The following is a 24,028-nucleotide window of genomic DNA, read 5'->3' on the forward strand; positions in this document are numbered from 1 at the left end:
AAAGAGCGACCAGCGACCACCAGTTTTCTTTTATTCCGGAGCTCGCTAGTTCTACTAAATTTTCCGACTAAATTGTAATCTAGCGCCTTTTCGTTGTTCGAGCCCTGACCCCTGCTACTCTCTTAACCCCCTACAGACACGCCAATACTAAAATGAAACGATTCGCTTTAATTCGTAACCGAAAGTGATAAAGTTCTTTTTTTCCCACGCAACCCAGTATTTGTTCTTAATAGATTAGGGCAGAAGTAAATAAACCGAAGTTATCGAAATAGCGCTCAGAATCGGAGGGCGTTTTCCTTATGAAAATGATGAGCAAATCGAGTCAAATAAAAGCTAATTTCCATCCCCGTCTTTTGACGCGATAAATTGCACCTGTGAATTGTGGGTTTAGCTATTTTTATGTATAAAAAATGGTTTCTTAAAATCAAAAAAGCGTTTTTATCGGCCTAGGAGCGCGCAAAATTTCAAATTCGAGGTCAAAATGTAACTTCATGAGGAAAACGCCTACAACATGGGGAGTATAGCAGTCTGATAACTTCGGTTCATTTTCTTTTGATTAGCTTAAAGGAATGTTGACCTCTTAAAAGTATTGTTGCTAGGAATGCAATTCCAAAGATTCATTTAATGAATAATTTGCTAATTGGATATCTTCGAGGCGAGACGTACTGAGACCATAGAAAGAAAATAAAGAAAATAATTCCCCTGTAATGGCGACCTTTTTTAAAGCCACAGTTGTGATGTAACACTATTTGAAAAAAGTTATGGGAGTAGAAAAGAAGTCGCGGGTTAAAAATGTCCTAAGATTTGTTTTTAACGAAACTAACGCCATATTAAACCTGGTGTCGGAAATTTGAAATTCGTGTATCCACCCAAAATACTGAAGCCATAAGTAACATAATATCATTAAGTATGTCAGAGCTATTGCGCAATCAAAGTTTAGTTCTTAGCACAGTGTCTAAATATGCCTAAAGGGAAATATACTACTACCATAATAATAACATAATAACAATAAGTATGACACTTCCTATTGCTTTAATGCTAATTTTCTAATCGAACCTTTTTTTGGCACTGATACTCTCTTCAAGCTGTGACTTGGACTCGCGACTTACCGTTTTGGATGACTACTTTTTGATACAAATTTAAGCCTAATATCGGAGAGCACGTTTTGGAGTCGCGAGGGGCTTTGGCTTTGTTTTGAAGTCCGCGTGCGAATCACGCGTGATAAAAAAAAATGAGAAAAACGTTTTTAATTTTTAACATTTTAGCCTGATATTCCGCCTATCTATCGGAAACCAGATATTTCGTCTTAGCGGAAGTCTCGCATAATTTAGACACTAGAGGGCTCTGTGGTGAGAATACCTCTTGATTACGCAATAACTATGAAAATCAGTTTGGTTGTAAATCTCGTTAATTGTCATACTTATTGTTATTATGTTACTTATGCTACTACCAAGGATGAAAACACGCAAGTCCAAGTTGGAGCATAGTGTGAATGTCAGTGTCGAAAAAAGGTGCTGTCAGGAAATTACTATTGAAACAATAGGAAGTGTCATACTTACAGTTATTATGTTACTTATAGCTTTAAAGGAAGTAAAAACACAATCCAAAAATCGTCTGCTGACCCGATAATTAATCGTTAAATAAACAACATGGTTTCCAGTCAGGGAATTTAAAAATGGGCCAAAAAAGTCAGGGGAAAGTCAGGGTATTATAAGAATTTGTAAAAAGTCAGGGAATTCAGTTTAATCTTGACACTTTTTTAAGGTTATTTTACTCTAGATCTATCAAAACTTAGTTTTGGATCTATGGCAAATTCTGTTATTATTATTTAGATCCTTGAAAGGTTTTTTAACGTTGAAATAACTTTTGTACTGAAATATAAGTTGATTTAATTTATTAACTTCTGATAAATATAAAAGGTAAAACTGTCTAATTAAAAAGTCGGGGAAAACAGGGAATTTGAATCTGAGAATATTGTGGCAACCCTGTACATTTTATTCGCCAACCGCATTTCGAAATGTCCCGGCTAACGACACTAGCGCCAGCTACTTCATAAATATATCGATTTAAAAAATCGGTTCCCTAAAAACTACCAATACCAAACTATTACTAACATAGAAAAAAATGTTTTATAGTATTTAAATTTAAACGCGATATCTAATTTTTCACAAATTTAAAATTAATTTTATAATAATAATATTTTAGTTCTGGCGTCCCCTAACAGATGTCGCTCTTTACGTTTCAATCTGGGTTAAAAAATAGTCCAATCACTTCCTCGTAATATACTTAGAGAAGGAGGGGGGACGCAATTTTGATGTTACTTTTCGGGGGGGGGGGGGGGTCGCTCGTCCAACCCGAACCCTTTCCGCGGGTCGTTTCTAAGCCCTCATTTTCGTCGATGTAGGAAAGAGCGTTAGAGGACCAAAAGCGAGCTGTCGTCCGCTTCTCGCGCGCGTGACGTTTTCTGTTACTACCATTTCTCGAAATACTAACAAAAGTAGCTTTGGTTTTTATTTTTTTTTGGTGATAAGGGAAGTCGGAGTTGGAACGAACTATATTCTAGTTTTTAAAAACGCGTTTTTTGAATATATCGCGTTTGCAACGGATATAATATTTTTTGCGTCGCTGAAAGTATATTTGGAAACATTCCCAATTTTTGAGACACTTGCTAACGTTATTACCCACGAAATATATCATCCACAAGAGAACAAATTCTGTTGCCCCATCCAGTATAAAGTGAGTGGTTTATCTTTCGTATTATTTTTACGACAAATATTTGGCCACTTCTTGTCGTGACAAGTTAACGCTTGTAGCTAAAATAGTGGGATCATTTTTTATAGATGTATTTTTTTCGAAAAAAAAGAGGAATTGGGTTTTTTTTTTTAAATATTTAAACTCTCTCGAAAGCCGGCGTGGGTTTTGCGAATATAATACTAATGTTTACCATACATCTGGTTGGTTATTCTATATATATTCAATATACCAAATGTGAAGAATTTAAAATGTATTAAATAATCCATTATTGATCGCTTTACGGTCCAATAATCCGCCAAAACCAGTCTTCCTAAAAAGAATTTCCATTAGCAACTTTAGCAAGTAAGCGGTGTAATGACGTAAGTTCGTGTAAAATTTACATTATTATTATTATTATTTAAGTACCATTTCCTTTTAAGAACTCTTCGTTATGGCCAGCCCAAAATGGCCGTATTACCGTATAAAAGTCGAAAAAGATACTTTTAATTTTTAATTTTAAAGGACTACACCGGAGTTTGAAACAATTCGTCCCTGATATACCAATCATATTCTGGAAACAAACACGTGGAACTGTTTAAATTCAAACGGCGGTGTGTCCTTTAATTTAAAAGCATTTGATAACTTTTATGCTTCAATTTTAATTTTAAATTAAAGCATCTGGTAGTTTCCAAATCATTTTGATAAACGCAAAGTTTGGAGGACAAATAATTTTTATTTTGATAATTTGTAGCCGTTTTGTTGGAAAACGGGAAAAACACATAAAAGTCAAAACATTTTTAATGACAAGAAAGGGTTTAACGTTTAACCCAGTAACTACGCGAGCGTGTCCACGAAATAGTTCGTTTAAAGATAAAACTACTATCACGGAAGCTTTTAAATATATATTTTAAAAATGGGGGTAAATTAGGTAGGGGGAATAAAAAAAATGTCAACGTAGGAAAATTAAGTGGTTTCATTTCCTCAATTTTTTCTTCAGTCTTTGAACACCCAAAGGTTATGGAAAGTTTTTGATCCTGTCCGAAATTAATTTATACCCCGTCGGTGAGTTGCCCCCCCCCCCCCCCCCCAATCTTCACTCTTGAAACGGGTACTCGCGTACCTAGCGTTTGTTGTATAACCGGTCTGGTATCATGTTTTTTTTTCGTAATGGTGTTTTTTAGAAAGTATCCATCTTATTTTGAGGAATATTAATCGCGCTTAGTTGAAAGGTATTTGGAGGGGGTGGGTCCATTGTTTTGGTGAATTAATTTGACTTTTATTACCGTTTCGTTTTGTTTCATATCAGCCTGGTCCTAGGACGTATCTTAGTAATCTCTTTCCAAAGTGTACAAATTAACGGGAATAGTTAGGTGCTTTCAATGCATTTTATAACGCGAGATAGCCCCAACTGTATACTTTGACTTGGACGATATAGGGACACCTTGTTTTTGGACGATATAGGGACACCTTGGTTTTGGGCGATAGGAACACCTCGATTTTGGACGATAGGAACATCTTAATTCAATGATTTTGGACGATAGGAACACCTTGATTCAATTATTTTGGACGATAGGAACACCTCGATTCAATGATTTTGGACGATAGAAACACCTTGATATTGGACGATAGCAAACCTTCATTTGGACATCAAATAAACGACAATTTATCGGCTATCTACCGTAAAAAGTCAAGTATTCATGTTCTTATATTTTGGAGATGTATTGTCCTGTCTCCCTTCAATCGATGTCCCCTAATGTCGACTGTACGCGATACCGAAATTATTGGATTTCCATTGATCTCGCTGTGGACTTCATTAGTGACAAGACGAGCTGTCATATTGTTATTAGGGACAAATAAGCCAGTTCCAATAATGTCCGACGCGTGCGCAATTTGGCCAAAAATCGTACGAGGATGATACATTGACGTCATACCTTATCATGACCTTTATGACGTCACCTTGATTTTCCATTTTGTTGTGAAAAATACCGTAATAAGTTTTCAAAATCCACTAGATGTCAGTGCTATTACTGAAACTCTTATTTAATTGCTCTATAGATAAATGGCGCTATGTATATTACCACTAGTGTTGTTAATTTTCCGGAAAAATAAAATGCGGAAAATTTTCCGTAAAAAAACGGAAAAATAAAAAATTGAAACATAAATTACTTTTTAAGGGTTTTTAATGTTTTTTTAACTTTTAATCGATATAAAATGTATAATATCAGTAAACATACTACAAAACATTAATAGTGATACATTGTTAATCAGTTTAAACTAGTCTAGAGCCTAGAGGTTTAGTTTTACTTTCGGATTCGAAAAATTGGACGAGAATTCCGCGTTATTTAAATTTGCGAACATTATATTAGACTAATCATGGAATGAAATCTTTTTTCCGTATTTTTTCGAAAAAAAGGCCTCGGGAGGATGGAAATACTGGAGGGGAAATATGGGATTCATAGGCCTGGCAATGTGGGGAATTAGGACATAAGATACTAGAGACCCCTAGCGGACACCGTAGTCAAAATTTCGTTCGTTGGGACTTGGTTAGAAATGCGTGCCGGCTTTAAAATCGTGTTAAAGATTTATTTATTTTGTCTTCAAATTAAATAAACATCTACGAAATTAGTTTCCTAGAATCCAGGTAGAATATTCGTGTTTCAACTTGTACAAAAAATCCTTGTGAATAGAATGAAAAGTAGGTAAAATTTATAGAGACAAAAAATTCCGCCTATTTTTACGATGGCGCTACGCTCGTATGTCCAAAATTGTATAGCTCTCGCGTTGCCGAAGCTAAAACAGCGAGTCCGTGATGGGGGAATACAAATTTCTGTTCCAGGTACGCAGTATTATATTCCTAGACTAATAACTACAACACTAATTGGCACCTATAATGTCGGCTATGGCTACTACTCCATTGAAAAGACTACTCGTATAGTAGGGTTCATACATGATCTGGGTATTTGAAAATGATTCCAAAAGGTCAGGGTAAAGTCAGGGAATTTGAAAATTATTCCAAAAGGTCAAAGTAAAGTCAGGGAATTTGAAAATTATTCCAAAAGGTCAAAGTAAAGTCAGGTAATTTGAAAATTATTCCAAAAGGTCAAAGTAAAGTCAGGGAATTTGAAAATGATTCCAAAAGGTCAGGGTAAAGTTAGGGAATTTGAAAATTATTCGAAAAGGTCAGGGTAAAGTCAGGGAATTTGAAAATTATTCGAAAAGGTCAGGGTAAAGTCAGGGAATTTGAAAATTATTCGAAAAGGTCAGGGTAAAGTCAGGGAATTTGAAAATGATTCCAAAAGGTCAGGGTAAAGTCAGGGAATTTGAAAATTATTCCAAAAGGTCAGGGTAAAGTCAGGGAATTTGAAAATTATTCCAAAAGGTCAAAGTAAAGTCAGGGAATTTGAAAATTATTCCAAAAGGTCAGGGTAAAGTTAGGGAATTTGAAAATTATTCCAAAAGGTCAGGGTAAAGTCAGGGAATTTGAAAATTATTCCAAAAGGTCAGGGTAAAGTCAGGTAATTTGAAAATTATTCCAAAAGGTCAAAGTAAAGTCAGGGAATTTGAAAATTATTCCAAAAGGTCAGGGTAAAGTCAGGGAATTTGAAAATTATTCCAAAAGGTCAGGGTAAAGTCAGGGAATTTGAAAATGATTCCAAAAGGTCAGGGTAAAGTCAGGGAATTTGAAAATGATTCCAAATGGTCAGGGTAAAGTCAGGGAATTTGAAAATGATTTCAAAAGGTCAGGGTAAAGTCAGGGAATTTGAAAATGATTCCAAAAGGTCAGGGTAAAGTCAGGGAATTTGAAAATGATTCCAAAAGGTCAGGGTAAAGTCAGGGAATTTGAAAATGATTCCAAATGGTCAGGGTAAAGTCAGGGAATTTGAAAATGATTTCAAATGATCAGGGTAAAGTCAGGACATTTGAAAATTATTCCAAAAGGTCAGGGAAAAGTCAGGGAATTTGAAAATTATTCCAGAAGGTCAGGGAATTTTAAAAGGACCCCAATAAAATCAGGCAAATAAGTTTTTGAAAGATGTATTAAAAATAAATAATAAAAAGACGAAATTTTAGATACAAAATTGGACAAAAAATTAAGGTAGACGATATAAAAAGTTCTCTAACGAGGAACCCGGCGGAAAAAGTGTGTAAAACGGAAGCTGCGTTACCGCGTTGCAATGCAATTGAGATCCGTTGGGTGAGGTTTTCAGTTCAAGATTTTACCTCAAACCATTCATTTATTCTACAAAAGTGGTCAGGGGAAATTTGGCAATTTGGTCAGGGTAAACCTAGAAATGCCAGGGAATTTAATTCCGGAAATTTGGTACGAACCCTGTACAGTGTACAAATTGAACCAATCTCAAACAAATCCATTATTATGCAATTCGAGAATGGCCTAAACTTTCTATCAACTCAATTTTGAAAGTATATCCTTGGAATTGCTCAGTTGTTTTTACATCGTATTTTCTTATTTGTTACTTTCCCGAGAATTCCACCACGAAACGAGAGCCTTGGCGAGCCCTAAAAAAGGAACCTGTACATCAATAACTTAAGTGTTATTGCCTCTTTTCTCTCCCGCGTTTTTCCCCCGCTAAAGTTCTTTTACAAGTTTTCTCTTCTCCAACTTAATGGTACTTCAATTTCTAGCCTTTTCTTCCAATTTCCGTCCATTTTCTCGTTGGGCGCTTCTTTCTAGGCGTGCAAAATGATATAAACTGTGTTGGACGGCTCTCCCGTACCTTTTTTTTCATCTGTCCCCTCCGTCTTATTAGATTTAACCTTCCTTTTCGTAATCGGACAACGACATTTTAGGCAAAATCGGGGTCAATCGCTTCTTCCTATAGCTGTCCCTTTCGTAGTGTGTATTATTAGAAACGTTTTACCGCGATAACTATTGATCGATATATTTATAGACTCGTGTTTATGTATAAACTTTGAACGGTGTTATACTATGCCAAATCTAGAGCACGGTTACGTACAAAGGAGAGGTTATAATTTTTGGTTTTCCTTTTAACTGTCGTAGGTGTCAGATATGTCATTTTTCGACGGCAGTTTTCAAAGGGGAAATTATTCCACGTGTTTGTTGCTGGTTTCGATCCCTTACCATAATCTAAATAATCAGTTATTTTAAGGAACGCTAACAATATGCGAATTTCAATAACCGCATCGCCATCTGTCGGTTTAAAAATAACTATTAGGTTGGTAATTGACGTCATAGGTCACCGAGGTCGCGCTGATGTATGACGTTGAAGTACAATCTTAGTCTGGTATTCCTTCTAACTGCGCATGTGTCAGATTATTGGAACCAACTTATTTTTATCATTTGCTCAAATTTTCTATGCATTTTAATTTTTTAAGAATATATTTTTAGCCATTTTTATTCCTCCATTGAAATACATTTGGTGCTTTAAATCAATGATTTAAAAAAATCACTTGATTTAAATCTTGATTTAATCAGCCAACTCTGCAACCTCAAGCTTGCATGTTTTGGTAAAATCGTTCGACTGGATAACATGTGATCCGTGTAGTGAACGCCCCCTTTCGTTCGTTGCTAGCAACATCGCGGACCTTTAAATATTAATAAGCTTTTATTTGGAATATTTCGCGAGCATTATCTTCAGTCTACTCGGCAAAAAAATACAACCACGAGGTTAAATAAAAAGTCATTGCCAAGAATCTCGCGAGGCTTTTGGAGAGGAAAGATTAAAATTCTAGATTGCAACTCCTTTTAACGAAACTCAAACACTCGGCGTTTTTTCTATAAATCTTTTTTTCTTTCCCAACTGTTCTGGAGTGCTGAACCTTCGAGTATTCGTTTCCTGTTCCTCGTAAAATTTTACGCCTTCTAAATCCCACCCAAAACATCCGTTTCATCTAATAAAATAAACATTTAGATTGTTGATCGTTGTACTGGCTGAAATGGTACTTTGACGGTTCACCGACTTGATTTCTACAATTTAGTCTTATCAGTGTTTTGATTTTTATTTTCGTGCACCATCCATCGTCCTTTATAGTGCTAATGCTATTCGCTTGAAAATGTGAGTCGCCCCTGAAAATTTCCAAATGTTTTTTTATTGACAATAGTGTATCAACTATCACAAAATTACATCTATTCAGGAAAATGATATAAATTCTAAAATTAGGCAAAAACTATTCGCTAGTTTTGGAGTAATTTTTTAGGAAACAGCGAGCAACTTCAAAATACAGTTTGGCTGTTTTTGCATGGAAGAAGTTGGTAGTTTGGGGTAAAAGGTGCATTCTTTTCGTCCCAAAGCGAGCGAGTAGTTTTGGCCTAATTTATAAAAAGTTAACAAAGCGAGTAAAAACAAATAAACTTAGAAATTATAATAATAATAATAATAATAATAATAATAATAATCAGCTAGGCTAATACCCAAGACACCACCTTAGGCTCAAGTCATCAGGATTGGCTGATTTTAATCAAGTAATTTTTTTTTAAATCATTGATTTAATCACACATGAATTACAATGGATGAATAAAAAATGGCAAAAAATAGGTTCTTAAAAATTAAAATACGTAGAAAATCTGAGCCAACTAATGTATTAAATAGTAATTAAATTTTATTAAGATTTCAATTAATTCATGATTAGCTAACTGATGAAATTAAAAATATCCGTTAGTTATATAGGGAAAGAGCCATTAATTGTAAAATAAAAATAAAAAAATATGATTTAAATAAAAAAATCAATTTGATTTTTATTGAAAAATCCAAAAAGTGCCAACCTTTTTTGAAATTGTAATCAACGAACCCAATTAAATAGTTTTGTTTGGGATTTTAAATGACTTTTAAAATTGAACGATAGGGATTTTAAATGACTTTAAATTTTAACCATAGAATAAAGGACTTTCGTAATTAGTGCAATTAAGTATTTATTTAAATAATATATTTATTTCTACTTTCGGAATAATTACGATTATTAGCGCAATGCAACAAACTAAATCAGAACGGCATCTCATTGGTCACTTACATCTTCGGCTGAAGTGTACTCCGGTGACGTGTTTGCTTCCCCTTCTCGTGCCAGGGGGGAATTAGACCATGGTTCCAGCAAATCGATTCAATATAGTAATTCTTCTTAAGTGTAAATAAATACATTCTTGATAACCGCGGAATAATAAAAATAAAATAATTTTGCGAAGGTACACGTACCATTGAAAACTGCCTAATCCCATTGAAAACTGCCTAATCCCATTGAAAACTGCCCTAATCCCATTGAAAACTGCCCTAATCCCGCTAAGGTACACGTACCATTGAAAACTGCCTAATCCCGCTAAGGTACACGTACCATTGAAAACTGCCTAATCCCGCTAAGGTACACGTACCATTGAAAACTGCCCAAACCCGCTAAGGTACACGTACCATTGAAAACTGCCCAAACCCGCTAAGGTACACGTACCATTGAAAACTGCCCTAATCCCGCTAAGGTACACGTACCATTAAAAACTGCCCTAATCCCGCTAAGGTACACGTACCATTGAAAACTGCCCTAATCCCGCTAAGGTACACGTACCATTGAAAACTGCCTAATCCCGCTAAGGTACACGTACCATTGAAAACTGCCTAATCCCATTGAAAACTGCCATAATCCCGCTAAGGTACACGTACTATTGAAAACTGCCCTAATCCCGCTAAGGCACACGTACCATTGAAAACTGCCCTAATCCCGCTAAGGTACACGTATCATTGAAAACTGCCCTAATCCCGCTAAGGTACACGTATTATTGAAAACTGCCCTAATCCCGCTAAGGTACACGTACCCTTGAAAACTGCCTAATCCCGCTAAGGTACACGTATTATTGAAAACTGCCAAACTCCCGACAATACAGTTACGATTGAAATCTTCCAAATCTAGTGAAAGGTACAGGTTTCAACTCAACGTTCTATATGTATACTTCCCCAGTAACAGTAATATTATTTACTTCTGGTAGCGTTAAGATACAAACCGTCTTGCATCTCCTTATCATATCCAAAACGACCTCCGCAATGGTTCAAAGGTTGAAGGTTCAAAGACGCTTTAATTTCAGTTGGAAACTATGGGAACTCTCCGATTATGACGCGTTGCGGAAATTTATATTTAAAAAAATTGTAATCGTGGGTTTGCGTCCATTAAATACGCACCAACGTGGAAAGTTCCTTCTGGATAAATTATAGCAACGGAGGTTACATTAATTAACGGTTCCTTTTTCTTACCTCATTTCCTTTGCATAATATTAAGGCGTTGGATCGTTTAAAAAAAGAGGCTGGTGTTAATATTCAAAGGCTTAACGACTGAGAAAGTATCCACGCGACCCACGAACTATCTATGTATGATTATTTTTATTAGGGCGGCTACACGAAAGATTGGAAAATCGATATAAAAAGGGTCAAGAATTGTCACACCCTGGAATGGAAACCTACGCTTTTTACGCCGAAAAATATTGACTTTTTATTCGAAAACTTATCGAAAGTTGTACGTTATTATTTTGTTAAAGGTGTCAAGTTTTTATTATTTTGCAGTGATATTTTTATTACTGTTAGAACCTTAAACTGGAAACTTTTATCTTCGAATTTTTTATCAACTTTTATCGCTAACACCCCGATATTTATTTTTTGCTCTATCGAAATTGGTTTGAAGTCGAAAAACATTATTAAACCATACTGAGATTGTAATCTTCTTAAAATTGTCCACGAAATGACGTCCAAGAATTTCTAAAGTACAGATATTTTTTTCATTTAACTTTTTCACGCAATTTTTACGTCGAAAATATCCTCGGATCGAACCCTGTAACAAAGAATGTAGACCTTATAATGGCAGATCCAAGGCTTAACCAGACAATCGTCGAACGTCCTTGGCAACAAAAAAATTTGAAATATCACTTTGACGAGTTTTTGCAAAGATGATCGTTCCAAATTTCACTTCCAGTTTTTTTCACTCGCGAATAGTTTTCTCCGAAACTTAGAGGCCTTAGGCCTTGGCTTTAATGTAGGCTAGATGGTAGTTCCGTTTAGGAAGAACTTGATTCTACTCTTCGGCGTCCCATATTTCAGACCACTCGTGAAATTTAATAAAATGACGCCCATTTTGATAAAAAAAGGATATATATATTTTTCATTATTTTGGTGTCAACGCTTTTTTATAAGCTTCAGTTTTTTTTGTTATTTATAGGTCGCTCGGAATGCGGTAAAATAATCCACGTCTACCTTTTCTCGTTGAAACTTGCCCTTTGATATTTATTCGCGAGATTGTTATTTTAGGGAGTAGAGGGATTAAACGTGGGCTGCGGTAGCAATTAGTCGTCAATTGAAAAGGGCTTTGAAGATCGCCAAGGCCCAGAGTTCCAGTTCGTGCCTTTTTTAGAACTTTATCTAATTTCTCTCTGGGATCACTTATTTCTAAAATAAAAAGCAAGCCGATATTGTCGCGTACGTAAGGGTTTCTGAAAGTTTCAGCTTAGACTATTAAATAAACTACGTAAGTACATTTTTCTAATGGTATCGACCACCAGCGCTCCTAGCGACCGAATCGTGAAACTTTCCACCCAATTACAAAACACGTGCATTAAGACGTTAGTTAACGATGTTAGGTATCTCAGCCATCCTATAATTCTGAAATGGTCCTATAAAATCCTATAATTCCATTTTTAGCAAATTCTTGTAGAACCCAACTTATAAATGTTAAGACTTACATACCAAAAAAGATATATATATTTATGGTCGTTTTTCTCGGAAAGCAATGAAATTGTTCACCAAGGAGCGAATTTGAAAAGATTTGCAATTTCTTTTTATAATCTGTTAGGACTCCATTTAAATGCACGCGATAAAACTTCATTTCTATATTTTAACCCTATAAAACTCATTTAAATTGGTAATTTAGATAATAATTCTATAAAAATTCCTTCAAATTCGTAATTTAGATTATAATTCTATAAAACATCTTTAAATTGGGTAATTTAGTCCCATATTTTTTATTTTTATCCTATAATTATTTTATAATTTGGGAATTTAGATCCAATAATTAGCCCATAATTTTTTAATTTTGATCCTATAATTTTCCTATATATTTTTGATCACTATTGGCTGGGAACCCTGATATTAGGCCTAAGTATAAATAATTACATTATCCGCCTAACTTTGTAGGGCTTATTTTGTTTATTAATATTTGGGTGGAAATATTTCCAAAATCGGACACCATGGCGCTACAAGCGGCGCCACCCTAAAATAATCGAGCGTGTAATCTAGATTCTGGTCCGGTAGTCTATTAGTCTATTTTATTTTTTTTTGCTGGTAGCTATAATATGACGGTTAATCGAATAAAAAAAAGGTCGTGAAAATTCCTCATAATTTTTAAAGAATACAAAAGTTCGTAATCCGAAACTCGGTCTACTAACCCATAAAACTCAGACACGTTTTTGCCTCAGTTTCATCCCAGTTTTGGATGATCCCTTGCCATTTTTTAATGGCTTTTTCGCATATATTATATACGATAATACGTCTACTGATTAGATGGTTTCTTGGAACGACGGAAGATCGTGTTACATTATAAATGAACTTCGAATGAAGTCTGCAGTTTTTTTTAGTCCAGCACGATGCGGTCGTGAATTCGTCCCTACAGATCAACCCTAGTGAAATGAATGTTTAAAATAATTTTGACTACTTGACTAAATATTCTGTTTACGTATTTAAACATCGGCATAAGCTTCGTCTTTGGTAATTATAACTTCTTTGTAACGGGCAGGTGCGAGTCAAAAACCGGTACGTCAATCTGGGTGAAGCTAGCGCGTTGGAGGAGCCGAGCCCTTTTAACCCATTGAGTCCGTGACTAATCGGAACTGGTTTGGGGCTACGTTAAATCCAACCTGGGGCGTGATTCTACTCTTATCGTTAGCTACTTAACGAAAATAATTATTCGTTAGCTAATATAATTTCAATGGAGTCAACGAAAATTTTCTTTCGTTAACTCCTAACGATAAGAGTAGAATCACGCCCCAGGTTCGTCGAGAAACTATAATATATTCGATAATAAAATACGCGAAAAAGTAGATAAGTCCATAATTAATTAATTTGAAGAAATTAAAAAACTTACTAATAACTAGTACCGATAGGTCTTCGAGCAAACAAAAAACGCGAATCTCGGATCAAATAGATCTTCGAGTAATAAACTACATAAAAAATAAATAAAATAGCCAGAAATTCCAACGGTAGACCGGTTTCGTTCTATTTGGAACTCATCAGTACCGTGCGGGAAATCTGGCTGGCGACTGTTATATCGAAAAGAGAAACTAAGCCTAAACATTAAAAATTTCAAAACTCGTTGCATAGCAACGGAAAGCCGAAAAGGGGGAGTCAGTTTACGTAATAATTAGGACAATTTGGCTGGATGGTGTATGTAGTGGTGGTAGGGGTCGAAAGGGCAAAGGGCGTATTTGTATTCTCCGGCGCGCCAATTTCCATTCCATCTTCTAGAGACGTTCTCTCTTTATTAATACAGAATCCTCTCTCTCTCTCAATGTATGTAAGATCCTTGTAATTCGCTCTCCGGCCACCAGTCCCCTTTATTATATTTGGCGGCGCCACCAGTCTGTTTCATGCTAATAACGTTTGTCCCAATGTGTCTGGGGCGCTGGTAAGCGTTGCTAGGTTTAAAAGGCATAACGAAAGAGCTTTTTCTAAAGGCGCTCCGTTCTCGAGAGGAAAGTGCGGGGGTAGGGTGGCCCGGGTTAGAAGGGGGCGCGCTGGGTGCTTTTGGGTGCGGGGAGGAAGGACTCTCGTACGTGGTGAATCGGCAATTTCGGGTTTTCCGACTTCGAAATGGGTCAATATTAAATTCGTGGGTTGGAGTAGTCGGCGAAAAATGGACAAAGAAAAAGAGTGACAAGAAAGAGGGGATTAACTGTAGTAGTGAAAAAAGCGAGGTAATGTTATATCGACGAGCCGCCGCGTTATTTCTGCCGTTACCATCAACACGCGGCTTTTGAATGTCCCTTTAGCCGCTTCCTCCCGCCCTCCCTAGATGGCATTGCGTGTCGGCTAGATATAAGTAGGTTCACCGTGTACGACAGGTATGCCTTTTGCGCCTTAACCCGATAGCGAAAAGGCGTAGGAAAAGGTTCAAACTTAACCGTTTCGCCCGTCTGTTACTCAAGTTTCAGATGACGGTTGTAGCTGCTAGCCTTGGGTGCGAGTTCAAACAGTGGGCGTCGTCTGCTTCGCTAAACGGCACCTTTACCGCCACCACTGAGAAAGTTGAACATCCACTTTTTGTCCTCGCAGAACGTATACCTTTTGTGTCACGGTGACATTTTTTCTTCATAGTTGGTCTTTCTAAGTGCACTATGAAATTTCCTTTCTTTGCCCTTTCGATGATAACCCTCATTTTAATTTATATCTTTTCCGTTTCATTCTTCCATGGACTTTCGGGTTTTTAGCCTTGAACCAGGGTTTAAAAAAACCCGGGTTTTATTGGGTTTTATTGAGTTTTTTTTGGGTTTTTTAGGGTTTTTTACCTAAAATGATACCCTAAATCGATGATTTACTTCATTTTTATTTTTTATTTTCAATTTAGCACTACTTATTTATCGCTCTTATTCTTATCTTTCGTAGACGTAAAGTATCGTCTGCTCCATGTTCTGCTAAATATTTATTGAAAGTTGCAGAAGTTTAAAACTTACTGTTTAGTTAACTGTTAACTGGCTACTGTTAGATTAGTGTTTACCAAAACACTGGTAATGTATTTTGTGTAAATACGTTTTATAAAAAAGCAATATTTTTGTATTATTATAGAATTTAAAGAATTAAAGTTTAATTTTTTAAATTCTTTAATATAGTTTAATTATTAAACAATAAATTTAAACTTTTTTCGTCATTTTTGAAACTATTTAAGGTGGGTTTTTTTAAGTGGGCTTTATTGTGGGTTTTTTAAGGTGGGTCCAACCCAAAATAACCCGTGGGTTTTTTTGGGTGGGTTTTATAAATTCGAACCCTGCCTTGAACAGTTTGTTAGTTTCTCCAATTTCCGTTCATTCTTATACTGAAGTTACAATAGTTTCAATTCAGGGTTGCCAGTTGAACGGTTTTCCCGCCTGATTGGGCTTCTTTTAAAAGTAGGATGACAATTGTTTTGGAGGATTAAAGGGAATATAACCTGCAAAGCAATCTTTACGGAAGACCCCTTCAATTTTTCAAATGTCCCTGTACAGTGGCGCCAAACATTTTTAAAGCCGAAGGCAAGAGCGGCCAGAGCTGCAAGCGTTGGTGTTCCCTTTAAGATTATGTCAAGCTAATAACGTCATATTATCGTTTTTCTGGGTAAAATATTTGGTACTGCTAATAATAATAATAATAATAATAATAATATCATCATTTTACCTTTTTATTTCTGAGTCAAAAATTACAAGTACCTGTTTAGATATTCGAGAAATTATTTTTTTTATTGTTCATAATAATATTAAAGTTATTTTTGGACGATAATTTGGTATTTCCTTAAAGTTTCTACTATTTAATATTAGGTCATAAAATGTGCTTGCTTAGTAATTGGTAAAAATACACCCTGGAAAAGTCAGGGAATTTGAATATGGGTTTAAAAATCAGGGAAAAGTCAGGGAATTTCAGAAAACTAGTCTACAAACAGGTAAATGTCAATGAATTTAAGTTCGGTTGCAAATAGGTAACCTTTACTAAAATTTTGGGTTAAAAATACTAAAATTTAGTGTTAAAAATACTAAAATTTAGTGTTAAAAATACTAAAATTTAGTGTTAAAAATACTAAAATTTAGTGTTAAAAATACTAAAATTTAGTGTTAAAAATACTAAAATTTAGTGTTAAAAATACTAAAATTTAGTGTTAAAAATACTAAAATTTAGTGTTAAAAATACTAAAATTTAGTGTTAAAAATACTAAAATTTAGTGTTAAAAATACTAAAATTATGTATAAGTCAGGCGAAATCTCCAGAGATGGTCAGGGAAAACTTGGAAAAATCGGGGAATTTTAATAAGAAAAAACTGGCAACTCTGACATCTTTTTGGGCTAGTTTTATTTCCATTTGGGCTGGTGTTATTCACAACTTCTACCTGGCAACTCCACTTTGATACGTGGCGAAACCCGAACACGTTTTTATTGGTTTCCAAACTATTATAGTTCTCGGACCATTGGTTATATATTTTTGAGCTACTAATATTTTTGCGTCGCCTCTTGTAGAAACGGTTTCATTCCGCAATGCGCAATGTTTGCCCTTCAAAGATTTTCGAAACTATAAATATTCAAAGGTCGACTAGTGCAATAAGCGTTCTTGCAATAAGGCAATTCTCTAAATGGTACTTGTCACGGTTGAACCTGACCTTCCACAAGCGTCACTTCCTCATCGTGGCAGACTGTTTTGGGTGTTGGATAAAAATCTTTGCCTGCCCCCCGTTCCCTCGCGTTTTAAAATTAATATCGCGTATCCGGAGTTGGCGCGGTAGCAATGCGTTCAGAATGTACATATCCTCCGTTAGATGTCGCGCTTAAACCGACTCCCTCTCTCTCTGACTGGAATTTTATCTACGCCTCGCGTGAGAAAACACCTTGAAGGGATCCGCCTCTGTAATCTCTATCTCCTCCGAGTGACGTAAATAGAGAGGTTAAGCAAATTTTAACAACAACGTCGGGAGTACCTCCACGTTCGAAGAGAATCGGTTTAGCGCGCTTTCAGTTCGCCCTCCTAACGCGATCAATATCTTTTGCAATCGAATTTTAACAAATTGCACACCTTTCTCTAACCCAGGGTACACGAAGAATTATAAACGTCGTTTGAACCTTACTAAAACCGGCGTTATGTATGGATATGAGTTTTGTCAAAAAACAATCATTTGTTTCTTCGTGTGCCCGAGTGTATCGCAAATTAATCTCTTTGAATACTCGCACTTATTTCGCCAAATTGTACAAGGCCTAGGATTATTTCAATTCTAATAAGTATTTACGCTTTTGAACAAGGAGTGGCGTAGCCAGAAATCCTTCCAGAGAGGGGTTTAAACTATGTAAAATACCTAAGGGGGTCGAGAAGGGGTGAAATTTTAATAGAGCCAAAGTTACACCCAAGGGGGGTTTGACACGGAAACCCCCCTTCTGACCTTGTCTAACTATGTAAAATACCGAAGGAGGTGAAATTTTAGTGCAATCAAAGTTACAGCCAAGTAGGGGTTTGACTCGGAAACCCCCCTTGTCTACGCCACTGTTAACGTCACACCCAGGGTTAGAATACCTATTTTGATGGAAGACCGTCCTGGAATATTATATACCTAACGAGCCCTTAATAAATCCACGAGCCCTTTTCCCCCCGTGGCGCTCCCTGCTAAGAAGAAAGAAAATTATATTTATAAGCCTCCTCAATCAGTGGTTCTCGATTGTGTTGTTGTTGTGGCAATTTACTCGATCGAGCCCACATTTCTAAGCCTCGGCTCGACGGTAATTGACCTCCTTTTCACCAGCAGGGCTTTATTGCCTAGAATTAATGGATTAGAACGGGCCTAGATTTTGATGGAAGTAACGAGCGTCGATATTCTTTCCAGGAAACCTACACTATCACTCTTTAATTGACGGTGAAATTGTTGAAGAGGGGGCTGGAATTAATGGCTAAAAAATGGTCCTTTTTTAACGATTGTAAATCCTTTGAGACGAAATAAGTAGTCGTATTATCCAGCAAACCCCTTTTTGTAAGTTCTTCTCGTAACATCTGGTCCGAAAGAACAAAATATTTCCAAGCTACGAAGTTTCGCTATTTTGAAACTAGGTCCTTTTTTGAAGTTTTGTTATTGTAGTTGATTTTGGGCGTTTACTGCAAAACAAAGACTGAATTATAACAGCCCCGTTTCCCTCCGTTCAATATTAATAAGAGTAAACGCGTAATAATTTAAGTTCGTACTAAATAGGTGAATTATAATATTTGCTTTGTCGCATTCGCGTGATCGCGGCGCTCCATATTTGACCGAAATAACGCCGTTTACAATGTTTACGCGAAGCCGTGTAGACAATTTCAGAGCAGCGTTAAAATACTTTGACAGACCTCGCAAGTTAGCTTAACGAAATTCCATCTACCTAGTTAGGTTTGTTATCATAAGTAACATAATTACATTTAAGTATGGCTGTCAATATCACTTATATGTTACGTATCCTACCGAGCGTTTTTCGACACTGATACTCTCGTACAGCTCGGAGTAGTATATTGTGGTCCTTGGCAGCAGTAGTAGTAATAGGTTACTGTGTTGGGATGATCACTCCCCGTAATCAGTGTACAAGCCTGTAAGTTTGAATGTATTAAAGTGATTACGTAACTGATTACCGATTTAGGATTACCCAAAGTAACCCAAGGACCTAATCAGTTTCCTATGGCTGTAATCGTTGTGCAGAATTCTACGCCGTAGCTAACCCCTTGGCAGTAGTAGTAGTAGTAGGTTATTGTGGTCCTTGGCAGCAGAAGTAGTAGGTTATTGTGGTCCTTGGCAGCAGTAGTAGTAGGTTATTGTGGTCCTTGGCAGCAGTAGTAGTAGGTTATTGTGGTCCTTGGCAGCAGTAGTAGTAGGTTATTGTGGTCCTTGGCAGCAGTAGTAGTAAGTTATCGCGGTCCTTGGCAGCAGTAGTAGAATATTGTAGTCTATAAATTTCTATAATTTTTGCTAATGGTCATACTTATCCGTATCGTGTTACTTATGATAGTATGTGTAAGTAGAGAAGATGTGGCGAGCGTCTTGGCTAAGCCTAAGCTGGCTTAAATAGTTGGTTGACGTTAAGTCGGTTCTTTGGAATCTAATAATTTGTGGGTCTTTTGTAATATTTGATGTGCGGGGGCCCATCGCCAAAAGCTGTTTCAACTTTGCTCCTCATTGTGTCGGCTCCGTGGCCCGTAACGCCCCCGCCCCCCTTCCCCATTGTTTCCGGAAACTGACGTTGGCAGAAAATAATTTCTAAAATGAGGGGGCGCTCAAGAACACAATGCCGAAATTTCGTTAATTTTTTACCTATTTTTCGACCTACATAATTGACCAGTGTAGACGACAAATCAGCCCCATTTTAAAACTTGACAGGAGCGACCCGAGACCCGCCTGCCTCGTTTAGGAGAGAGTGGGTGTTTCCCCACTTTAAATTATGAGTGGAGCTTCGAATGGGGCTCAGTCTGTATATACGCGTAGCTTCGGATGGGGTTGTCTGTTTGTACGCCATGCTTCGAATTAGGTTTAGTCTGTATGTACGCGAAGCTTCGGATGGGGTGCAGTCGGTTTGTACACCATGCTTAGGATGGGGTTGTCTGTTTGTACGCCATGCTTCGAATTAGGTTTAGTCTGTATGTACGCGAAGCTTCGGATGGGGTGCAGTCGGTTTGTACGCCATGCGTAGGATGGGGTTGTCTGTTTGTACGCCATGCTTCGAATTAGGTTTAGTCTGTATGTACGCGAAGCTTCGGATGGGGTGCAGTCGGTTTGTACGCCATGCGTAGGATGGGGTTGTCTGTTTGTACGCCATGCTTCGAATTAGGTTTAGTCTGTATGTACGCGAAGCTTCGGATGGGGTGCAATCTGTTAGTACGCCATGCTTCTAATGAGGTTGTCTGTATGTACGTGAAGCTTTGGGTGGGTTTCAGTCTGTTTGTACACCATGCTTCGAATATAGTGCGGTCTGTTTGTACACCATGCTTCGAATATAGTGCGATCTGTACGTGAAGCTTCGGATTAGTGGCAGTCTGTTTGTACGCGAAGCTTCGGATTAGTGGCAGCCTGTTTGTACGCGAAGCTTCGGATTAGTGGCAGTCTGTTTGTACGCGAAGCGTCGGATTAGTGGCAGTCTGTTTGTACGCGAAGCGTCGGATTAGTGGCAGTCTGTTTGTACGCGAAGCGTCGGATTAGCGACAGTCTGTTTGTACGCGAAGCTTCAAATAGAGTACAGTCTGTACTATCAGCATTCGATGAGAATTGATAACCCATTGAACGTAATACGTGTTTGTGGCAAACCAGAACGTGAATCAAGGCCATTGAAAACGAGACAATTTGTCTAGTTTTATGAAATCTTCAAATTGACTGCTTTTTCCCCACGGAGCAAAAACCGCAAACCTAGGGAACGGATGTGAAATCGATAATCTTTTGAAAAGGGTGATTAACTTTTCGTTACCTGAATTAAGAAAAGTAGTTACAGAACAAGCAAGTTCTGAAAATTCGAATTTTAAATTTTTTTAACCCTATGTTTATTATATTTTCATCGCAAATTTAGTGTCTGTTTGATGAAATTAAGTATATTAGGGGAAAGATCAACTCAACATACGCTAGAAAAGATTGGTGTTATTGTATTTATTATAATAAATATTATGTTATAATAAATATATAATAATATTTATTTTAAAGTTATTATTTGATCTCGAGTAAATATTTTCCTTCCATTGGAAATAAATTTTAATTTTATTGATTTTATATTCACGAGGAATTGGGATAGGCGTAGAGCGTCTAAAGGTCGTAACGACTGTTACGGATAGGACTATGCAAATGAACACCCGTACCCGCTTTAGTAGTTTAACAAGACAATACGTTTGCTGATATCATTAGCCTTCGGAATTTTGAAAACGTTTTGTTGCTACGAAGGTCCTCCTTTTACGAGTTTATATGTAAAGAAAACAAGTTGGCAAGCCAAAATATACCTCTCCTCGGAAGCATTGTCCCTAGTGGTAATAATTTCTCGAGATGACCCTCAAAGTTATATCTCCCCAATTCAGAGTTATTTACTAATAACGTAATCCCGGTTCAATCCCGCCCGGTATAAAATTTTAATTTGAATTAAAATAATTGAGACGAAACAACCGAGATTAATTTATTCAGAATATTATAAATTAAGTAGTTACAACAGTGAGTTAGACGTACTAAAACAATGCACAATTGACTTTAACCCTATTTACGGTACAAGTTTAGCAGTTAAAAATAATACGAAGCCAATTTTAATGAAAGAAATATCTACAGAGGGTATTTGTATTTTTGTCGCTTACGAAATACTTGCCGCATAGTTAACGCTCATTTTATTTCAACTATCGCCCGATCAAGATACCGTAGATATCTGGTAGTGGACGACTCGTAGACTGTCGGAACCTGTTGACGTTGTGACACATACCGCATGAAAAAGACCAAAACCGTCCAATTTCCCATATCATATAATGACTCGCACACCCAGGATATCAATGACTGCATTAGGAATCGTAGATATCCAAATATCCACACCAACAAAAAACTTATTAACAAGAAGCGAAAAACTTACCATTCACAAAGCACAGAAAGCCACTTGACTAAACGTATATCAATAAATGACCGTAGAGGGAATAGTTATGGTTCTTTATAAATAAACACAAACGAACCCAATTGATGAACTGCATTAAACATCTTAATCAGCCGAGAAAACGTTTAAAATAAATTACGACCGAGTTGAAAACCAGACCAACTCGATATGTTGTTAATAAATGAATTATTAAGCTTGAAAACCAATACGCTAAACCTAATAGATAAGAATATACGACTGAAAAAAACTAAATAAATTACAAAAAACTAACGGGTTCTACCCTTTATCTTATCTGCTGACTGCGCTAAAACAAGATTTGACCATTAAATTTTTTGAAAATGCGACGTATACACTTTGAAGGTTCCGTCAAAAATTATCCTTTCCCAAACGTAAAGGTTCTCAAAACATTAATACACAAAAAATAAGTAAAAAGGTTCCTCCAAAAAATGAACCATTTTGCGGAAGAAGTAAATAATTTTAAAAGAATAAAAGATAAAACAAATATACAACCGCAAAAATAAAACGTCAAATAATAGAAGAAACAATCTTAAACTCCATTCATTAAAAAAACACTAAACAAAAGTACCAAATTGAAATAAAGCAACTTATTATATTAAACAAGATTAAGTCTTTATAATTTTTTCGTAAAAAAACCACATTAGGCCTTCACAATTTCATTCGTAAAAAATTTCAGGACTTTGTTAACTATAATGCTTACAATGAGTGTCTTATTTGCAGTGTAGCTTGAAGTTATCGTTGGTTCTGTGGTAGAGCGCTCGACTGCCTAACTGAACGGCCCGGGTTCGAAACCTGGATGACGCATTTGTTTTTAATCAAATGAGAAATCGCTAAATTAGAATTTCTTCGATGCAATAATTTCAATTTCAATTCTATTTCAATTAAACCAAAATTTCGTACTCTATTAAATACGCTTCCGATAAAGCTGAAGGTCTAATTTTCAATAAGGCGAAACAAGTGTCGGTGGTTCTGTGGTAGAACGTCCGCCTGTCAATCAGGAGGTCTCGGGTTCAAATCCCGCCCGATGCGATCGCAAATTGATACTAAGACGAATACCGTGTACAACTGGTGGAAACCCTGCCATTGGACGTTGAGAGGTAGCATTACACTCAGCACTCGGTCCGTCCCAAAGTCATTAAGAAGAAGTTGGAGAGAAAACGCCCATATAACACAACAGACTCAACATGCACAACCATCAGAACACAAACACAACAAATTCAACACTCACAACCTACGCATAAACATTACAAAAACGTAATACACCAAACCGTCACGACGGTGAGCGAAAAAACACCATCCAAACCAAACCGCAAATGCATCCGTTAACGCTCACCGTCACACGGTGGTTTTGCCAACCCTTTGAGAAACTGCGTACGCAGTGATTACACTTTGCACCGAAAATGCGAACGCGTTCGCAGTCCTGACAGACAGACAGACCCACCCACAGACCCACACACAGACCCACCCACAGACGAACCCACAGACCCACCCACAGACCCACAGACAGACACGGTCGTTGTATAACCCCTCCTAGGGGACTTTGTCCCCTCGGAGAGGTAAAAATGCCGTGATTTCATTTTATTTTTATATTCAATATGGATAATTTGGTTAAATGCTTTTATATTAATATATTTTTGAATTGAATTCCCTCGTAGTGCGAATTTTTTGTAATGTCAGTTTATCCTTGAAAAGTATGTAGTTTAAAAGTGTCCCTCACTTTGACCCCACCCACTTTTTAAGGTTGGTGACGGTGCTCCATTTTAGTTATAACATAATATATAATATATTATATATATATATATACTAATAAAAACACAATAATAATCAGCTAGGCTAATACCCAAGGCACCACCTTGGGCCTAACTCATCAAGCGACTTTTGAAGCCTTTAATTCAGGTGGCCGGGTTACAATGCGGAGGAGGGTGGTGGCAAGCCCTGCATGCCACGCGATCGAGCCAACAGCTCCCTACACTCGCTATTACCGTTATATATATATATATA

The 24,028-nt window shown here is 36.7% G+C and overlaps 1 protein-coding gene across 1 annotated transcript in view; it reads left to right on the forward strand.

Annotated features, from left to right (window-relative positions):
* Positions 1–2,413: 2,413 nt before the first annotated feature.
* The window catches only part of Oatp30B (Organic anion transporting polypeptide 30B), a 56,981-nt gene continuing 35,366 nt past the window's right edge, over positions 2,414–24,028 (forward strand). Inside the window, exon 1 of the mRNA XM_090154929.1 lies at positions 2,414–2,736. The gene's annotated coding sequence lies outside the window, so the exon portion shown is untranslated. The remainder of the gene's footprint in view (positions 2,737–24,028) is intronic.

This window comes from Leiobunum rupestre, chromosome 7, assembly GCF_980474605.1.
Source record: "Leiobunum rupestre chromosome 7, qqLeiRupe1.1.hap1, whole genome shotgun sequence".
Classification (NCBI taxonomy): domain Eukaryota; kingdom Metazoa; phylum Arthropoda; class Arachnida; order Opiliones; family Sclerosomatidae; genus Leiobunum; species Leiobunum rupestre.